Here is a 21,644-nt window from a genome sequence, read left to right as displayed (position 1 = left end):
TGGCCCTGATCCCGCTGCAGGAACTGCGCTCAGTGACCGACCTCGCCATGAGAGCGACGAAGGTCACAGCGCAAGCCCTCGGGCAGGCGATGGCCACGCTAGTGGTCCAGGAACGTCAACTGTGGCTGAACATGGTCGAGATGCGTGAAGCCGACAAGACTCGCTTCCTCAACGCCCCTGTCTCCCAGTTCGGCCTCTTCGGCGACACCGTCAAGGACTTTGCCCAGCAGTTCTCCATGGTGAAGAAGCAGACGGAGGCCATCTCTCACATCATGCCTCGCCGCAAGCCTGCCGCCACGGCCCATGCCCCGTCTGCTCGCCGTGGGCGTCCTCCCGCGGCCAGAAGGCAAGCCTCTGCTCTGCCTCAACCCGGGCCCAGCTCTCAGCCCCAGTGTCGAGCAAACCACGGGAAGCGCACGCCCCCTGTCTCACGGACCCTCGAGGACCCGGAAGGCTCCCAGGCACTCCTGAGACAACGCACCCAAAGCCCAAGATGTTAGCTCCGGAAATGGTAAGACCGCTCCGTCCCCCGGTGGAGGGCCGGGAGGAGAATCCTTTGTTTTTTCATTTGCCGCACCCCCTAACACGGGCTGCGGTACCCAAATTCTCAATAAAAGAGCTATTTCCTTTGTCTCTGGGGCACATGGCCCGCAAATGCCGTTCTCACGGCACTCTGCTTTCAGGCCTCAACAGTCCCGGCTACATGGACGCAGTGTCCCCGCCTTCAGCGCCACGACTGTTCCCCGGCCGGCCGGTTCAGACGAGTCCAGAGGATGCCAACATCAGACCCCTGCCGGGTGCGCGGAGCAAAGTAAGTGCTTTGAGTTTATTCTCAGCACCAGAGCCTCGGGACGCCACGTTGCTTCCCGACGCCGCGTTACCTGTTCCGCACCGCTGCTCTTGGTGCCCCTAGCACGGAGTTTAGAGGCGTGGCTTTCACTGCCCAACCCGTCACGCTGGCTGCACCGGACCATTCGACTCGGTTACGCAATTCAGTTTGCCAGGTCTCCGCCCCCCTTCGTGGGCGTACATTTTTCCGCAGTACACGGCCAACATGCCCTCTCCCTGCTATTAAAGTCACCTCCCTTCTATTAAAGGACACGATAGAGCCTGTCCCTCCAGCCGAAACGAAGAAGGGTTTCTACAGCCCTTACTTCGTTGTACCCAAGAAAGGCGGCCACTTACGACCGATCTTGGACCTGCGAGTTTTCAATCGGACCTTGTCCAAACTCCCGTTCAAAATGCTCACCCAGAAACAAATTCTATCTGGCGTCCGGCATCTAGATTGGTTCGCAGCGGTAGACCTGAAGGACGCGTACTTCCACGTCTCAATTCGCCCTCGACACCGCCCCTTCCTAAGGTTCGCGTTCGACGGCCAGGCGTATCAGTACAAAGTCCTCCCCTTCGGCCTGTCTCTGTCCCCTCGCGTCTTCACGAAAGTCGCAGAGGCAGCTCTTGCCCCGCTCCGAGAAGCCGGCATAGGCATACTCAATTACCTCGATGACTGGCTCATACTGGCCCACTCCCGAGAGTTACTATGCGCACACAGAGACCAGGTGCTCAGCCACCTCAGCCGTTTGGGGTTTCAGGTCAACTGGGAAAACAGCAAGCTTCCAACGTTTCCAACAGCTCCTGGAGCATATGGCATCCTCCACGGTTGGGGCGCGTATGCAACGGGCGCGCAGCCGCAGGCTGGTGGAACCGAGGCCCGCTGCGCTGGCACATCAACTGCCTAGAGCTGCTAGCTGTTTTCCTGGCCCTGCAGAAGTTTCTTTTTCTTACGGGACTCCAGAGACCCCCCTTCGAGCCGCTTGACTCAGCTGGACTCAGGGCCCTCTCTCTCAAGACTGCCCTGCTGATCGCGCTCACTTCCATCAAGAGGGTCGGGGACCTGCATGCGTTCTCTGTTAGCGCCGCTTGCCTGGAGTTCGGTCCGGCAGATACTTTCGTGATCCTAAGACCGCGACCGGGCTATGTGCCCAAGGTTCCTACCACGCCCTTCAGGGTTCAAGTAGTGAACCTGCAAGTGCTGCCCCATGGGGAGGCAGACCCAGCCCTTTCACTGCTGTGTCCAGTACGTTTACGTATTTATCTGGACCGCACACAGAGCAACAGACGCTCTGAGCAGCTCTTCGTCTGATTTGGGGGACAGCAGAAAGGGAATGCTGTCTCCAAGCAGAGACTCGCCCACTGGGTTGTCGACGCCATTTCCCTGGCTTATCACACCCAGGCCGTGCCCCCCCCTTGCGGGTCCGAGCCCACTCCACCAGGAGTGTTGCGTCCTCATGGGCACTGGCTAGAGGACTGTCCTAGCAGACATTTGTAGAGCAGCGGGCTGGGCAACACCTAACACTTTTGCGAGATTCTACAATCTCCAAGTTGAGTCAGTATCGTCCCGTGTTTTCTCAGGTACCGAGCCCGTAGAACTCGGTGGCACGCCCACGATCTGACCGGGTGAATCGATTGCACCTAGCGCCCTTCCCCCTAACCAGGGAAGCAGTGCGCCTTCATTCCCAGGAGTTCTCAGTTTTGGGACACTGGTCGATTCCTCCCTAGCCCTCGTGGGTCGCAGTTCAGCGGAGGAACTCGCTGACCCAAGCCACTGCGGGTAACGCAAGCTACCCTGTACTGGTATAGGTGCTCCAAAGGGAAGGCCTCCTTCGGACTCCCCCTGTGTGTAACACCACGGTTCTGTCCCCTCTGGCGAGCTAACTCCCGTGTTTCCCTTAGGCAGTCATGGCTGCCTCGGCTGCCGTGCTGTATGTTCCCCCCTCTATGAGGCTGGATCCACCACCGCACCGACTTTTCCACATAGGCCCTAAGCAGGCCTCTGATGGTTTTGCCACTTAAACTTGCCTCCCCTCTCGGGTAGGCATGGCCTCCGCAGGGTCTTCTCCGCCCTGAATAAGGGCTAAGACCCCCTTCCCTCAATGCGTGTAAGGGCCCCGGCCTTAGCTGCTCTATGCAAGAAACATAGAGAGAAAAGAGGCCCGGTCAGGCTTGGCCCGTTCCCAGGTTGGCGGCCAGCACCTTGTTCCCCTCCAGGGTAACGATAAGGAATCCTGATGGCTTAAATGGGGCATTGGGGAAGGGTACGTGCAGCCTGATACAGTTGGTCGTCCTGCACGTAAGAATACCTGCTCGCTCCTGTATCAGCAGTTCACGTACACGGCTCAGCGCATGGCACTTTTATAAGTGGACCCCTAGTGTCGCTTCTCTGACACAACGTAGAGAGAGCGACAGAAGGGGAACGTCTAGGTTACGTATGTAACCTCCATTCTCTGATGGAGGGAACGAGACGTTGTGTCTCCCCTGCCACGCCGCTGAGCCGAGCCACTGTTGTGGCCGGACCATTTCCGGCTCCTCAGAAAAATCCTGAATGAACTCCCGTATTTGCGCCGCTTAAATACCCGTATGTCGGGGGGCGGGACATGCAAATACTGGTTGCCAACTCTCATTGGCCTTTTTTCATAGTCCAGAGGTGAATATCGGCGCTCAAGAGAGACCCCTAGTGTTGCTTCTCTGACACAACGTCTCGTTCCCACCATCAGGGAACGGAGGTTACATACGTAACCTAGACGTTTTTTGTCCCTAAACACTCTTGTGAGTGGAACTACTTTTTTCCACCACAGATTCAGCGTCTAGCTTTCATACAGCTCTAACAACTGATTAAGGCGAACTACATTGAAACGCTTGCACATATTAAAAATTATTTAGGATATGTGAAACTCTTGTGTTGATCAAGTCACGTGGGTGCGTTACTTGTCACCAAGGCTCTGTCTTTTGGTCGCGACTCGAGTCTCTATGTGTGTGTGACTCGTAAAAGTCCCAGTCAATAATCTCTCAATAAATGATGCATTTATTGAACCCTAGTTAAATAAAGCCCTAGTTAAATAAAGCACACACACACACACACACACGCACTACCTTGTAACTCCAGTAATTACTCCAGTAATCAGCACAAGTCTCCGTTGCTAGTTCTAAAGTGACGTTTTGGCACTAGCAACGACGGCTTGGGCTGTATCAAAACAACATTCTGAATCTGTTGCGGAAGAAAGTAGTCCCACTCACATGAGCGTTTTATGGACAAAAACACCAAAAAAAGTATTGAAATAAAACCCTGAACAATGTCTTAAAGTGTGGTAACTATGGTATAAGCAGAATAATTGACTCTGTTGTCCATTGAATTATTGAAAACTAACGCACACCCCGAGGTGGTAATGCGACCACGACGCGCAACGGAGTAAGTCGTTAACTCCTCCATAAACACACATTCCTTACATCTCATCTGAAGAGGAAAACAAGGAATATTCATTTGTAGGTTTCTTTGTGCTGTCTATAAAAAATGGAGTGTGTGTGCGAGTGGAAGGTGGACAAGGGGGGAAGAGAGAGTGAGAAAGAAAGAAAGTGAACGAGAGAGAGAGAGCTCTGCAGTAACCTTGCTGTTGGCTACAGACCACCCTGCCCTGACACTACCTCCTCTAATGCACTGAAGCACTGCCCTGCTTGATTCCTCTCTCTCTCTCTCACTCTCTCTCTCTCTGTGTGTGTGTGTGTGTGTGTGGGCAGGATTAAGTGGTTTACAAGGACATATTTTTAGGTTACAAACTGGTAATTACAAGGGTATTATGCTATAAAAGTGGTTTATGAGGACATTTCTAGTGTCTCCATAATTCAAATAACATACTAAATGATGTTTTATTGAAAATGTAAAAATGCAGAAAGTTTTTTGTGAGGGTTAGATTTAGGAGTAGGGTTAGGGTATGGAATCTATAGTTCGTACAGTATAAAAATCAGAAGGATAGTCCTCATAAGTGTGTGTGTGTGTGTGTAACAGCCACACTAAACCTTTATTCAAACTGATATTTGCAAAACAGATCACACACAATACACTTCAAAGCAAACAGATTTCCTCGTTCTCTATTGTTCACACACACACACACACACACACACACACACACACACACACACACTCCGAGAACACACACACACACACTCCGAGACCCCTCACTGGAATTGTACACAAGTAAATCACAATAATCCATCAGTGGAAGCCACTAAGGTATGAAATATGAAGATTGAGGCCCAGCCTCCCCAAAATACACAAACATGTGTCTGATTATCCTCTGTGCTTGGCTACACAGACACGCCATGCAATGCACATGACATCACCACCTCGTCAGGAACTCAGTGGAGGCTAGAGACGGTAAACAAAAGAAGCTGTAGACGTTCTGTCCATACACAAGCCAGGAAGCTTTCCAAACATGTGTGAGGCAACTGCTGTGTTTTTGAGGCTGAAGGGAGGTACAATTTGTGCCCACCAAGAGAACAAGAAAAATATATTTTATATCCTGGTGTAACTTTTTGGCAGAACAGTTTGCAGTGGAATATTTACTCTGTTAAATAACAATTAAAAGAGCATTTTACTTTTCTAGCTTCATAACTAAAATCCTCCACTGGCCATATGGTTCTATGGAGTTTAAAAAAAATACAAATTCTTCAGATCAGTGTTTTGGTTTACATGTTCTTTAAAGACCCAGTGGGTGTTTTCCCAAATAACTTGAGAATACAAAGTAATTAAAATAAATCAATAAAAGATGTTCTCTTATGACAGCAGTCTTTAAAACCCCTTTTGTTTCTAATCTGAGCTTCTTCTTTTTTTTTTAAAGTCAACATGAATCATTTTTCGCAACACATTTTACTTCCATATCCGAGTCCCTTGTGAAACAGAATATTCAGTGAAATAAAACAAAGAAATAGGGCAGGGTTTGACTTTGCCCATTGGGTAGTGATTGGACCATGAAAAGTGGGCATACATAAAAGAATGAAGACAGAAGTTTTGATGGGAGGGGCAGAAAATTAAGAAGTATTTTGCTAAAATACTACAAAGACATTGTTTTTAATATTATCATTTAGAATAATGTGCATGGATGAATCATTCACAATGACACAAATAAGACCAAAACATGAATTTAAAAATGTATTTATTTATTTATTTTCTTTTTATTTCATGAGGACTTTAGGGCTGTGATATATGGATATGGATGTAACTCGTTTTTAATTATATAAGAGTCGCATCAGCTACATTTATTATACTATAATGCATTTTCATGATTTTTAAAACTTATAATTTCCAGTCTATATTCCTTTTTGAATGCTTTGGAAAAGCATGGGAAAAAAAAACTCATAAGTAATCCAACATATAGAGATTATGTTCCTTATTTTTGAGTAATCTAAAGAAATATGTTACAAACAGGGTTAAATTGGAGTGGAAAGATTAAAAAAGGAAATTCTGATTCAAAATGGGAAAAAAGCATTTACAGTAAGTATATACAGTATATATATATATATATATATATATATATATATATATATATATATATATATATATATATATATATATAAAATTATATTTTACAAGTTCTGTAATCTGTAGTAGAATACATTTTATAAGTAACCCTACATAGGGTATAGACCTATGAACCTAGAGAATTCGAATTCGGTTTTTTCAATTTATTAGTAAAATAAGGTCTGTGGTAACATTACTTGACGATACCTGGACATTTTGTTAAACAACGTAAATGACACACTTTCATACCTCAAACGTGAATTTCAGCTGTATTGAATTGCATACCATTTTTAAAAAAACACACGGTAACTTCAAAATTCAAGTACGATGGTCTGTTGGTTTGCATTCTCACCACAAGTGAACCATTTCAGGGTTTGTTTGCAATCGACCAATTGACCAAGTGTTGAACAGCCCTTTCGGGATGAGTCAACTACCCAAAGGATAGGGACAGGTTAGCTCAGTCATGCCTCTTCTCTCTTTTTTCTTTTTCTCCCCAGAAAAAGAGAGAAATTGTTAACCAACCGGGACACCAGTGTCTACGTCGGGTGTTGCCGCTAGCTCATAAATCAATCGTCGAGCCACGAGGGATCAGGGGATAGTGGAGGGTTCCACTCTAGCCCAACGCTCGTGGGTGCTTGGGAAAGCACATCAATCATTTCCACCTCAGCGTGTAACCAGGCGAACTCACCCGAAGGTGGAAGCCCAGCAGAGGCTTTTGAGTCCGACTGGGTGAGCCCGCTCTCCGATGCTGCGCTCTATAGCTCATCACCTTCGCGGGCACCGAACAAGAGGCCGAACTTGCCCTAGGACGAGCTGGCCCACTCATCCAAGCGCCTAATCGGAGCAAACGAGCGTGCCGGGGAATGGAAGGTCCGTGGGGATTTACCTGGTGGAGGTGGTCCCATTGTGGTCCCCGAATCGCCGCAGTGCTTGCCTCACTGGCCTCATACCCCTAGGTAGGAGGACCGAGGCAGGGAGGCAGGGAGCCGCTGGGGTGGCTTGCTTTCTTACCAAAGTGAGCCATGATCGCAACGTTGCCATGGTCATGTCCTCGCATCCACTAAAGGTGTCTCGGCATGGGCAGCGCCCAGGCATGAAAGACAGTGATCGTGGCTGTCTGAAGGCGAAAGATATCGACCACATCCAGGAATAACACACAATCGGAAGGGCATCTTTAAAAAGATGTTACGATTTGTGCCGCTCTTTTAGAATATACTATATTAGAAAGGAAAATACTCTTTTAGAATACACTCTAAATTATCTGCCGAAGCACCCAGGGGCGATCTCTGCAGTGCACCCGTGCCGCTGTAATGTGCCGTAAGGATCCAGCAGAGGTGAATGGAAGCTGTGGGAATTCAGCTCGCTTATTTCTCAATGAAATAGCGACCGCTCGGCTCCGAAGAGAAAATCTGAATGAGTGGTATGTATGCCCCCTCCTTTATATTCTAATGTCCGGGGGAGTGGCATGCAAATACAACTCGCCAATTCCCATTGGCCTTTTATAAAAGATCAGTAGGTGTCTCGGGCTCCCAAAAGTGACCCCTAGTGTCACTACATCGACACAACATCAAGTGAGTAACAGATAGGGAACTTATTTGTTTGCAAATTGCATATATTAATGCTCTCATTAATGACTTAATGTTGATTCCTTCCTCACACAAAGCTATCAAATAGCTTCAAAAGGTGCATTCTTCATTGAGAAAACATATCTGCTTCTTCATTTTAAAGTTGAAATTTTGGAAGCAGATAGCAGTTTGGTTGCTGGCAAACACAGCTTGCATAGCCGAATTTGAAAGTAAGTGGCTTTCTGTATCTTTCTCCTATCTCGTGAGCTGTGAGTGAACTGGTTTCTCATTGATAAAACAGGCTAAATGCTCTTTATTTATTAAGGGGCATAGCCAACTCCATATTGCCTAGTTGGATACACTCATCCAACTGGGAATGACACATTTTAAATGAAACAAATGGAAGTTAATTTGACTGAATTCATTGTAATCACTTCAGTTATCTAAATATCTTGCTTTGATTTTGTTGACAATGGCAAAGATTATGGAGGTGGCACACGCAATCCTCAGGGCAGAGCAAATATACCTCTGCAAATGATGAATACAACTGTTCAGTTACTAATGGAATGATGAGTTTGCTCCCTAAAATAACCATTATGCACTGTAAAAACTAGTGATAATCAGATGCACACTATATTCATTTACTGGGAATATCGTCTGTGAAGTCTATTAAGTCACAAGAGAACAAGTGTAAGTGTAATGAATGAAGACAAATCCTTATTTGTCTTCATTTTATTAAAGACAATGAGATTGTATTGTGCATGAAAAGAAAACAATCCTGGAAACTTTTAAGTTATTAGAGTTGTTAAAAGAATATTTAGAGAAATAAATATTAGGGGTGTGCAGCAAAGCCATTATCTATATCTGTATTTGTTCATATGACAAAATTATTTGTATCTGTCTCTGTATTACGATGGAACTTGGTGTGGGCGGGGCTTAAACCGGAAGTGCGTTAAAACGTAATGAAATGCCTATTTTTAAATGTAACTCATACGCTAATTGTTTCTAATAATAAAATATGCTTGTGTATGCATTTTCATAATAATAATAATATAATAATAATACATATTATATCTAGAAAGATCCACAGAGATGCATGGTCAGGTCTGTGTTGTGCTTCCTACAGGAGGGGCTGGAGAGACGGCTGTCTCCCTACTCGCTGAAGGTGTACGTGGCTGCTATCACAATACACTGGATGGGAGACTCTCGCGGCAGCATGACCTGATCACCAGGTACCTCAAGGATGCAAGGAGATTGAATCCTCCTATCCGCCTGATTCCCTTTTGGGATCTCTCTGTGGTCCTACCTGCCTTACAGAGAGCCCCCTTTGAGCCCCAGGAGCAGTCAGATCTCAGCCCTTAGTCTCTGAAGACAACCCTCCTCGTGGCTTCTATCAAGAAGTTTGGGGACCTGCAGGCGCTCTCTGTCAACAGCGAATGCCTGGAGTTCATGCTGGCACACGCTTAAGTGATCTTGAGACCCCGGCCCAGTTGCATCCAGTTTGCGCCCTGCGCATCAATCTGAACCACACGAAGAGCTTAAGATGCTCGGAGCAGCTCTTTGTCTGTTTTGGAGGGCAGCAGAAGGGGAAAGCTGTATCCAAACAGGGGCTGGCCCATTGGATTGTGGATGCCATTTCTTTGGCTTACCAAACACAAGACCTGCCGTGCCCATTGGGAATGGTGTTGCGTCCTCCTGGGCAATAGCGAGGGGCACTTCTCTAACAAACATATGCAGAGCAGTGGGTTGGGCTACACCCAATACTTTTGCGTGGTTCTACAACCTCTGTATAGAAATGGTTTCGACCCGAGTGTTATGGGGGTAACAACAGGTAGGCCAGGCATCTGGTCGGGTGTATCTCTTGTATTTGTGTCTTTCCCCTTTCAAGGTGATAGTGTACGCTATCTTGTCCACAACAGTTCTGGCGAACTGGTCAACTGGTAAACACTCGATGCCTCTTTAATTTCTTCAGCTCTATTCGGTGACGAACTCTGTAAAGCTGCCAGGCCCAGTATTCGCGGTATGCCCCTTTTCAGGTGAGCCTGCGTACTTGGGCTCAGTGCTCTGTACGTGGTGATTACCCCTCAGTAATCCCGAATGATGCGTTTCCACCATTCGTTTTCTCCTTAGGTGAACCCTGTGTTTCCCCTCGACAGAGCTTCACTCTGCACTATCTGCCGAACACTATCTCTCTGTAGATAGGGTCCTCCCTGTGCCTTCCATCAAATGTGAACTTCTCCGTCGGTAAGTTCATGTGAGGTATTCTCCAAATGCTAACCTCCCTCCAGTAGGATGTGGTCTCCGTAGTGCTCTACCTCCTGGAGAGGGAAGAGCACTTACCCAGCGCTATTCTAGCAGGTTCTCGGCGGGAAATAGCTTAATACAAAAATCAGAAATGGCCACTAATTGTCTGTAGCCTCCTCGTGTAAGTGCCGCCTTCCACCCTTAATGAGACCAGGGAGATGCCTTACCTAACTCGCTGGAAGGTCACAATGTGGTCGAGCGCTCGCTGCGAGGCATGCAGCAGCTTGCCCATGTCTGTTAATCTGTACTTCGTGACATGGCTCAGCGCCTGTGGTGTTTTTATAGTGACAGACAGGGAACGTCTTCCCCGATGGAGGGAACGAGATGTTGTGTCCCTCCTGCTGCGGCGCTGACATGGCCGGGACTCTCTCTCCGCTCATCAGTACAAATCTGAATGAGTGGTGCCTGCCATCTCCTTTTATACCCATACGTTCTGATATTAATATCTGCCTGAAAAATTATTTTCATTCATCTGTTCATGTATAAAAACATTATTCTGGAGGCAGGTGTCAAGCAAAATGTGAAATGTCGTGCACACATGTGACAGTGAATAATAAATACAAATCAGGCATTAAAAGAAATATAATAAATCAATATAGCCTACAAACAGGTGAAAGTCCTGTATTTCTATCAGGAATTTTTACAATAGGACAACATTATTTATTTAAATATTTTATATATATATATATATATATATATATATATATATATATACACAAACTGGCAGCCAAAAGTTTGGAATAATGTGCAGATTTTGCTGTTTCAGAAGGAAATTGGTTCTTTAATACACCAAAGTGGAATTCAACAGATCACAAAGCATAGACAGGACATTACTGATGTAAAAAACAGTGCCAAGGGGCAGCTGTGGCTAGGGTGGTAGAGTGGGGTTGGTGGTTCGATTCCCGGCCCACATGACTCCACATACCGAAGTGTCCTTGGCCAAGACACTGAACCCTAAGTTGCTCCCAGTGGCAGGCTAGCACTTTGCATGGGATCTCTGCTGCCGTTGGTGTATGAGTGTCTGTGTGATTGAGTGATTGGGACACAGTGTAAAGTGCTTTGGTAACATCTAGGGTTAAAAAAGCTCTATATAAGTTCAGACCATTTACCATCACTATTTGAAAAAAAGTCATTTTTGATCAAATCTAGACAGCAGCAATCACACCAACACCTTATCCTTGAGTAATCATGATAAACTGAGCATTTGGTGCTAGAAAATAAATTTCCATTATATTAAACACAGCTGAAAGATGTTTGGTTCATTAAATGAAGCTCAACATTGTCTTTGTGTTTGTTTATGAGTTGGCACAGTATGCAATAGACTGGCATGTCTTCAGGTCAATATTAGGTCAAAAATGGCAAAAAAGAAACAACTTTCTCTAGAAACTCGTCAGTCAATCATTGCTTTGAGGTATGAAGGCGATACAATGCTTGAAATGATCAAGAAGATTTAATATAAAGGTGTCACTACAGTCTTCAAAGACAGCACAACTGTCTCTAACAAGAACAGAACGAGATGTGAAAGATGTGCAACTAAACAAGAGGATAAGTACATCAGAGTCTCTAGTTTGAGAAATAGACGCCTCACATGTCCTCCGCTGACAGCTTCATTGAATTCTACCCGCTCAACACCAGTTTCATGTACAACAGTAAAGAGAAGACTCAGGAGGACTTATGGGAAGAATTGCAAAGAAAAAGCCACTTTTGAAACAGAAAAACAAAAAGAAAACCTTCGAGAGGGCAAAGAAACACAGACATTGGACAACAGATAATTGGAAAAGAGTGTTATGGATCTTAACCCCATTGAGCTTATGTGGGATCAGTTAGACTGTAAGGTGCGTGAGAAGTGCCTGACAAGACAGTCACATCTATGGCAAGTGCTACAGGAAGTGTGGGGTGAAAGGTCACCGGAGTATCTAGACAAACTGACAGCAAGAATAACAAGGATCTGCAAAGCTGTCATTGTTACATGTGGAGGATTTTTTGATTAGAACTCTTTGAAGTTGTTTAAGAAGTTTAAGAAAATGTTTCAAATTTTAAGTCATTTTTCATGATATTAATTTCCTTAATATAAATTGTAATCAGTAGAATGTGCTAATTTTTTTCCATAGAACAAAATCTATACATTATTCCCAAATTTTGGTCACCAGTGTGTGTGTATATACAGGTATATATATTTGTTCATACATACTGTACTTTTTAAAAGCCACAGCAAAGATGCACAGTGCTTATATGATGTTGATGAAGCTAGATTGTAATGTGTGACCTCGTTGTCATCACAGATAATTGAGTCATCAGATTCAAGTGTTTAGTGGATTAACACTTTTGCTAGTGCCCAAATTCATGTTCACGATATACCAATTCATGACATAAGAAACTACTGTATCGAGCAGGAAGAGACACAGTCATGGTCTTAGTTTCGCGTAGTTTATACTTATATAGTGCATTAGTTCACTATTCAGCATTTTGATATACTGGCTTAAACCAATCAAACTTTCCAATACCAGATTTGGGCTTTCAGAAAAGTAATTAATAAATGAAAATAAAATAAAGTTCCACTGATTACACCTTTCATTTACCGGTATGTATTTTTCAGCTTTTATTGCACACTTTATTAAAGCATCACAGAGATTCCTTGTAGGAAAATCAACCCCATTCATCCGCCGGATTGTGATGGATTGCTGCTTGTCATCTCCCAAGCTTCTGTTTTTCACAAAGAGAGGAAGACCTCGGTACAGCGTAGCTGAACGCTTTGGATCATATTCTCTGTCTCGTTCATCAGAGCCATGCGACATGGAGTCAAAGAAACTGGGATTTTCCTCTCTCTATTACAAAGAGGTATAATTTGGTAATTTGTGTGTCTTTATTGAGGAAATTAAAGGTCTTTCAGAGAGTGTCATTAGAGATGTGAACTCCATTACAAATGATGATCTTTCTGCTTCACTGTACATCACTTCACCGTACTCTGCTCTGCCTTCTTAGTGACAGCTTGCTCATTCTTTCTCTCTCCCTTCCACTTCTTACATAGGCCCCGTTTACATCTGGTTTTGAGATGCATCTCGAGTGATCCGATCAAATGTGGTCAGGCAAGACACAATGCTGTTTACACCTGGTAATTTAAATGCATTTCCTGTGATCTCTATTGAGGGGAAGGTCTCTGAATTCATGGTGACATGCATCAATCACTATTTTCAGAGTGCTGCTGCATGATAATAAACCACCAAAAAAGTCATAAAAGACAAAGAAAGCACATTTTCCGGCATGCTGTTTCTAAACACAAATGCAACATTTTAGGTTTAATTATCTGTTGTATTATTATACTTGTGTACCTGTGTGTGCTTGTCATCTGTGTCACTACATGTTGATATCAGACTTGTGTATGTATTGGCCTTTTCAAAATGTTCTATTAAATCCGCTCTTAATCAGCAACGTTTTTTATGTCTGCCCTGCATAACATTTAATACTTTGATATATCTCTACAGTCACATACGAGGAACCTGCTTACTCCAACAACTTGTCCTGTTTATTCAGTCACACATACATACAACTGCACCTCCTTTAGGCATACTCCATCAATGTATGTAGATACACTATATAACATTTCCTCCCCCCTTATTGGACAGACACATTATGTCCTTCATGCAAATCAGAGTTATTCTCTTTTTTATGTAAACAAACTATAAACCAGAGCTACCCCTGACCACGAGTCCGTTCAGGGGACTCTTCTTCCCCTGAATGGCTCACTAACTCAATGTTCATCAATGCAAACTCTGTTCACTTCTGTCCATCGTATCCTTACAATGTCAGGCGATTGGGTGGTTTAATCACTCGGGTAGGGTAGCATCCACCAGTTCCTTCTGAATATGATACCGTAGGTGGTTTAAAAACTTCTGGGCATTATTGGTAACATCAACAGAAGAGCAATGAGGTTCCTCCACTGGTGTTGGAGTAACGATATCCAATGTGGTTTGGTCAGAGGAAGGAGCTGTAAGTGGGTTTTCCATCAGTTCAGGTAAAGCTGAGTTTTGAGAAACAACTGGGCTTCCATAAAATGTAAGCTGATCAGCATGACGTCTCCATTGATCCGTGGCTCTAGCATCTACAGTGTGAGAGACAGGGCCTGTCTAGGAGGTCACCACTCCTGGTGTCCATCCTTTACCCCCTTTGTAATCACAAGCTAACACAGAATCTCCAACAAAAAACTGACTGTTTGGATTTGGGAAGTCTGAGTGTGCTTGACCACTGATTCCACATTAGGTTTTAATGCGTCCAAGCACATTTCAGCTGACGACCCATGAAGAGCATGGCAGGGGACTAGCAGTGGAATGTGGGTTGTTTAGGTAAGTGAGCAGAACATGTCTAACCTTTGTTGGACAATGGAATGTCCTTTGGAATATTTCAGAGCCTGCTTATGAGTCCGCATGAATCTTTCAACTTGCCCATTAGTAGATGAATGGTATGGGGCTGATCGGATGTTTTTGATGTGATAAGCTTTTAGAAATGTAGCGAATTTATGCACTACAAATTGTGGACCATTGTCACTCATAAGAATTTCAGGTAATCCATTGCCTTTTATCACTCCTAGTTCTGTAGAGAAAACTGAAGCATGTTTACGAAGCACAGATTCCAGTGTGTTTTGACCCACGGTTTTTATCTGTTTCCAGTTCAGCTTTATTTGATGCAACCTCTCCAAATGCAACCACTTCCAAACAGCGGAGGACAATCCACCTTTACCACATACAGAGGAAACACAGCCATTTGCTTGTTCAGTTCCATGTGCACATCAATGACTCCTTGTAGGCAAAGGTCCTTCCCAGTGTACAACTTCAAGATTATGTCTGTTGAATTGAAAGGTATGTGGCTTAACATTGTAGAATACTGTATTTCTCTGTTGAAACCAAAGAAACTGCCGCACCCCTGTCAAGCTCCATCTACATAGGAATTTCATAAATTACTGGCTAAACAGTGAAATGTCACTTTTCTCCTGCTTGTGTCACTGTATTTCTTTCTCACTTTGCATTCCATTTTCCTCTTTCTCTGGGCAGTTTTGTTTGCGCTGCAATCCCAGCTAATGTGTCCTTTTTTTCCGCATGCATTACAATTTAGTTCGTCATACCAACATTCATCGTCATCATGATTTGATTTCCCGCAACGTTTGCACTTATTTGGGGTGTTCTTGGTGATAATGAAACAGCATTCGGATTTAGTGGTCCACTAAGTTGCTGAGACTCACGCGCCTCCATCTCCATGGAAACTGCAATCTCCACAGCTTTTTCTAATTTGAGCACTGACTCCGTTAAAAGGCATTTTTGCACTGCTTCACTCTTTAGTCCGCAAACAAATCCGTGCCGGATAGCATCCTTCAAATAGTCTCCAAAATCACAATGTTCTGATAGACTTTTAAGCACGGCAACATGTTGAGCTACTGTCTCTCCCTCCACTTGATTCCTTTTGTGAAAGCGAAAAACGCTATGCGATAACAAGGGATTTTGGGGAGAAGTGCTGCTGTATTAAATGCCGTGATAGTAGCATAACTTTTATCTCCTGGCTTATCTGGGGCAATGAGGCTCCACAGCAATCCATATGTTTTACATCCAATAACATTGAGCAAAACTGACACATTCTTCCAGTCGTCAATACTGTTAGCCACTATAAAATGTTCGAAAACTTTTGATGTTATGTTGTCGATTGATCAACATGTTCATCGAAGGTGTCTATAGAGCCGATAGCACTCGCCATGCTTTTCACCTGATGCAATGCTGGATTGAAAGCGATGAACTTTTTATGGCTCTAATGGCTGTTTCTTTCATACAACTATGCACTGTTTGCAATTGAATAGTTTCGCATCACCATTTATGTTATGTCTGCCCTGCATAACATTTAATACTGTGATATATCTCAATGTTCAATAATGCAGTCACATACGAGGAACCTGCTTACTCCAGCAACATGTCCTTCTGTTTATTCAGTCACACATACGTACATAAAACTGTACCCCTTTTAAGCGTCCTCCAACAATCAGAATAATAATGAGCTTTATTGCCAAATATGCTTTCACAAAGAAGGAATTTGTCTTGGTGACAGTAGCTCCCAGTGCACAGACAATACAACAACAAGACAGATATAATAAAAAATAGAATAAAAAGTGAATAGAAAATATAAGTATATGTAGAAATACACAATCAAATATATATATATATATATATATATATATATATATATATATATATATATATATATATATATCGTACAAATATGTACAGATACAAATCTGCTATATACAGATGGCGCGAGGGAATGTAATAGCAGAAAAGATAGGATATGTTGGATGAATATAAATAGACTAAGCTGTGTATTGCACATAATTATTGCTCAATGGGGCAATTTTAACTGTTCATGAGATGGATAGCCTGAGGGAAATAAACTGTTCATGTGTCTGATGGTTCTGGTGCTCAGTGCTCTTAAGTACTGGCCAGAAGCAACAGTTCAAAAAGGTAGTGGGCTGGGTGAGTGGGGTCCAGAGTGATTTTTACAGCCCTTTTCCTCACTCTGGAAGTGTACAGTTCTTGAAGGGAGGGCAGGGGGCAACCAATATTCCACTCAACAGTCCGGACTCTCATTCGCAGTCTTCTGATGTCTGTTTTCATAGCTGAACCAAACCAAACAATTATTGAAGTACAGAGGACAGACTCAATTACTGCTGAGTAGAACTGTGTCAGCAGTGCCTGTGGCATGTAGATCTTCCTCAACTGGCAAAGGAAGTACAACCTCTGCTGGGCCTTTTTCACAATGAGTCAAGGAGTCAATGCGGGTCTCCCACTTCAGGTCCTGTGAGATGGTAGAGCCCAGGAAGCTGAATGACTCCACTGCTGCCACAGTGCTGTTCAGAATGGTGAGTGGGGTCAATGTCAGGGTGTTCCTCCTAAAGTTCACCATTATCTCCACTGTTTTGAGTGTGTTCAGCAACAGGCTGTTTTGACTGCACCAGACAGCAAGCTTTTCAACCTCCCGTCTGTATGCAGGAATAATCCTGGATGAAGCCGATGACAGTAGTGTCATCTGAAAACCTCAGGAGCTTTACAGAGGGTCCTTGGTTTTGCGGTCATTTGTGTACAGGGAGAAGAGTAGTGGGGAGAGCACATATACCTGGGGGATCTACAGGTCACACAGGTGCTGGAAGTGAATTTCCCCAGTCTCACTAACTGCTGCCTATCGGTCAGAAAGTTGGTGATCCACTGATGGATAGAGATGGGAACAGAGAGTTGGTTTAATTCAGTCCAGAGAATAGCTGGGATTATGGAGTTGAAAGCCAAAGTGAAGTCCACAAATAGGACCCTTGCATATGTCCCTGGTCTGTCGAGATGTAGCAGGATATGATGCAATCCCATGTTGACTGCATCATCTACAGACCTGTTTGCTCGATAAGAAAATTGAAGGGGATACAGAAAGGCTTCAGTGATGTCCTTCAGGTGGGCCAACACCAGTCTCGCAAATAACTTCATGACTACAGACATCAGAGTGACGGGTCTGTAGTCATTAAGTCCTGTAATTTTGGGTTTATTTGGGACAGGGATGATTATGGAGCATTTGAAGCAGCAGGGAACTTCACTATGCTCCAGTGATCTGTTGAAGATCTGTGTGAAGATGGGGGCCAGCTGGTAAGCACAGAATTTTAGACAAGTGTGTGAAGTGTGTGTGTTTTTAGGCCTCTCCACACTAATGCAGGTTCGTTAGCTGAAAACTTGTTTTCTCAGAGTAGCTTCTCAGAGTAGCTTCTTTTAGCCACTCTAATCTCTTTTGTCATTGTGCTTCTGGCCTGACTGTAAAAGATTGTATCCCCACTTCTGTAAGCATTATCTTTGGCCTGACGAAGCTGCCTGAGTTTTGCTGTAAACCATGGTTTTTCACTAATCAGCCGAGTAGAGGGATGAAGCAGAGCTGGATGTGGCAGTTCAGGAGAGAGAGCCAAATGCAGCTTCCGTGTGTGTGTATTTGTTTGTGTTTTTTAATTTTTAGAAAAATATACTTTACATTTATTTTGATGGTTAAAAAAAAAAAATTCTCACCGGTTCCCAGACATGCCATCATCTGGTCCTCGACCACTCCTCCACCCTCTGGCAGATGACAGCCGCTCCTCCCTGGGCGGACCGGAGTGAATCCTCTGACCCCTTGCGGATGGAATGGCCCTCTTGTGGCCGGTAGCGAGCCCCTCCATCCCTGGCAGCGGCTCCACCACTCCAGGCGGCTGGCAGCAAGCCCCTCCTCCCCTTATGGATGGCGGACGTTCCTGCATGTTCAGGCGGCAGGCAGTGACTCCTCTGTCCCCAGGCGGACGGCGGAAGCTACTCCTTTGGGCTGACAGCAGTGGCGAGGACTCCATAACAGCGCATCCCTCCTCATTCCCTGGTTTCAGAACCAATGTATCAAGGGTAAAATGGGCAAGGAGGAGGTGGAAACCAGACGAACCATCAAAATATTGTTTAGTGAAAAATTAAAAAGACACAAACAAATACACACATGGCAGCTGCGTGTGGCTCTCTCTCGACTCGGCTTTATCCCTCTCCTCAGCTGATTAGCCCGATTGGGGGCCGGCTCTGCGCACTCACGGCCTGGCACCGCCTTCCTCTTCATCACACACAGCTTAGTCGATTTATATTTATCCAACATACCATACCTCTTCTTCCATTACATTCCCTTGCTTATGTATATAACAGATTGTATTTGTATATTGTACAAACTTATATATATGTATATGTATGTATATTGTGTATTTCTATATATACTTTATTTTCTATTCACTTTTTATTTTTATTATATATTTTTTTATTAGTATCTATGTCTTGTTGCTGTATTGTTTGTGAACTGGAAGCTCCAGTCACCAAGACAAATTCATTGTGTGTATAAGCATACTTGGCAATAAAGCTGATTCAGATTCTGAATTTGATTCTGAGGTCTGTGGAGACAAACTCTTAATTCAATGAGAGATAATTGTAATATATGCTCTTCATGGCTCTGTTGAAAGTATTAAGGGGACTTCACTGTAAAAAAGTATAAAGTAACAGTACCTTTACAAGATGATGTTAACAGAATCATGCTATTTTTACTTTCCTTTTTGGATACCACTACACCACAAATGTGGTCCTTCCTAATGAAATAACACCTTCTGTCACACCTCTCACACACACGCACACAAACCAGGACTCAGGATGGTTATTTTAGAATATGTGTATGTGTATTTTTCGGTCCTGGTGTGAAATACCTGCTTTTGAAAGAGCTACTTGAAGGCAGCAGGGTAAGGTATAGCAGGATGGGAGACAGATCACGCTTCCCCAATACCTGAGCACAGCACTTTGTTTTGACACCACAGATGAGAGGAGAGAAATATCACACACAGACACAAATATACACACATCACCCTTATGCATAGTTTATTGCTACTGTCTTAGACTTCTTGATAGTATCCCATTTTACAGTTCCTGAAATAATCTGTGATAAATCGTCACAGTAAAAAGGCCTGAATACATCCATGACTGTTTGAAGCATTGAATTACATCTGTAATAAACCTCTATCAGTGTTAGTGATGTAGGTAAAATGCTGTGAAATCAGTGATGGGCTCTTAACAGTATTACATTATACTGTATATATTGCTTGTTTGTTTTGTCCAAAAGCTCCACTTAGTGTTTCTGTTGTGACATGGCCGGTCCATTGCTTTCAACGAGAAACCTTTGGTGTTAAGAATCAGAATCAGCTTTATTGCCAAGTATACTTACACATACAAGGAATTTGTCTCAGTGACAGGAGCTTCCATTGCACAACATTACAAAAACAATAAAAAACAGCAGCAAGACATAGATAATAATAATAAAAAATAAAACATAATTATTCACATACGTACATACACACATACATAGTGCAAATTGTATACAAATCTGTTATCTGTTATGTATATTGCAATAAATTTTTTTCAGAGGAATGAAATGGCATAAGAGGTTGGATGTGTTGGATAAATATAAAAAAGACTGAACTATGTATTGCACAGAGTTATTATTGCTCAATGGGGCAGTTTTAACTGTTCATGAGATGGATAGCCTGAGGGAAAAAACTGCTCCTGTACCTGACGGTTCTGGTGCTCAGAGCTCTGAAGCATCATCCAGTAGGCAACAGTTCAAAAAGGTAGTGGGCTGGGTGAGTGTGGTCCAGAGTGATTTTTCCCACCTTTTTCCTCAATCTGGAAGTATATAGTTATTGTAGGTAGGGCAGGGGGCAACCAACAATCCTCTCAGCAGTCCGAACTGTCCTTTGTAGTCTTCTGATGTCTCATTGATGTCTCAATGACTGCTGAGTAGAACTGTATCAACAGTGCATGTGGCAGGTAAATACACTGATGTGAAGTTCATCAGAACTTGACGTTCTGATGAACTGGCTGGCTACGAGGCACACAGTAGTCTGCCTGTCTTGCACTGCCAGTTCACATAACACAGTTCAGCTAGTTGTGATGTTTTTGAAGGGGGACCCCTAGTGTAACACAACGTCGAGTGAGTGACAGATAGGGAATGTCCTGGTTACTTCCATAACCTCCTTTCCCTGATGGAGGGAACGAGACGTTGTGTTCCTCCTGCCACAACGCTGGACTACCTGCTGAAATGGCTGGGACCTTCTCTCTCGGCTCCTCAGCAAAAACCTGAATGAGCAGTTCGCACGCCAGCTCCTTTATACCCGTATATTTGGGGAGCGGCATGCAAATTACCATTGGCCTTTTATAAAAAATCTGAGGTGTCTTAGGCTACGAAGATTGACCCCTAGTGTCACTTCATCGACACACCATCTTGTTCCTCCATCAGGGAACAAGGTCCCACAAGCCTCCACATGGTTTTCCACATTCGAGCTGCTGAATGGTGTCGCCCGCGCAGTGTGCTTGACATCATACCGGAAGCTTGGGAGGAGGGACCTTCAAACAGCAAAAATGAAATTCAGTTTGTTCTTGATCTTAGAGCAAAACGCCACACATTAGTTCAACTAACACAGGAGAATTTTCTACAAGCACAAGAACGGCCAAACTGACTGTATGATAGGGGAGCTCGGCTGTGGGAATTCGCACCAGGAGATTAAGTGCTTGTATTACTCCCTACATCGAGCTCCAAATTACTCGCCAAGTGTCACACAATGAGTTGGGGATCTCAATTATGAGGTAAAACGAACAGATAGAGGTGACACACGTCAAATATACCACCTAAACCTCCTGAAATGATGGTGTGTTGGCAACAGTAGTTCCGGAGAGGGTGGAACTCAGGCCAGAGGTGAATATAAAAGCCAATCATGTCACTTTGGTCACAGAGGTCGCCAAGTTGCAGAAATTATTTTCAGATGTGTTCTCACCTCTGCCTGGTCGTACAAACCTCATACAGCACCACATCGAAACTACATC

This window comes from Xyrauchen texanus, chromosome 13 (assembly GCF_025860055.1).
Source record: "Xyrauchen texanus isolate HMW12.3.18 chromosome 13, RBS_HiC_50CHRs, whole genome shotgun sequence".
In the NCBI taxonomy this organism is placed as follows: Eukaryota; Metazoa; Chordata; class Actinopteri; order Cypriniformes; family Catostomidae; genus Xyrauchen; species Xyrauchen texanus.
The sequence above is the reverse complement of the archived record's forward strand: the minus strand, read 5'-3'. Positions refer to the sequence as shown.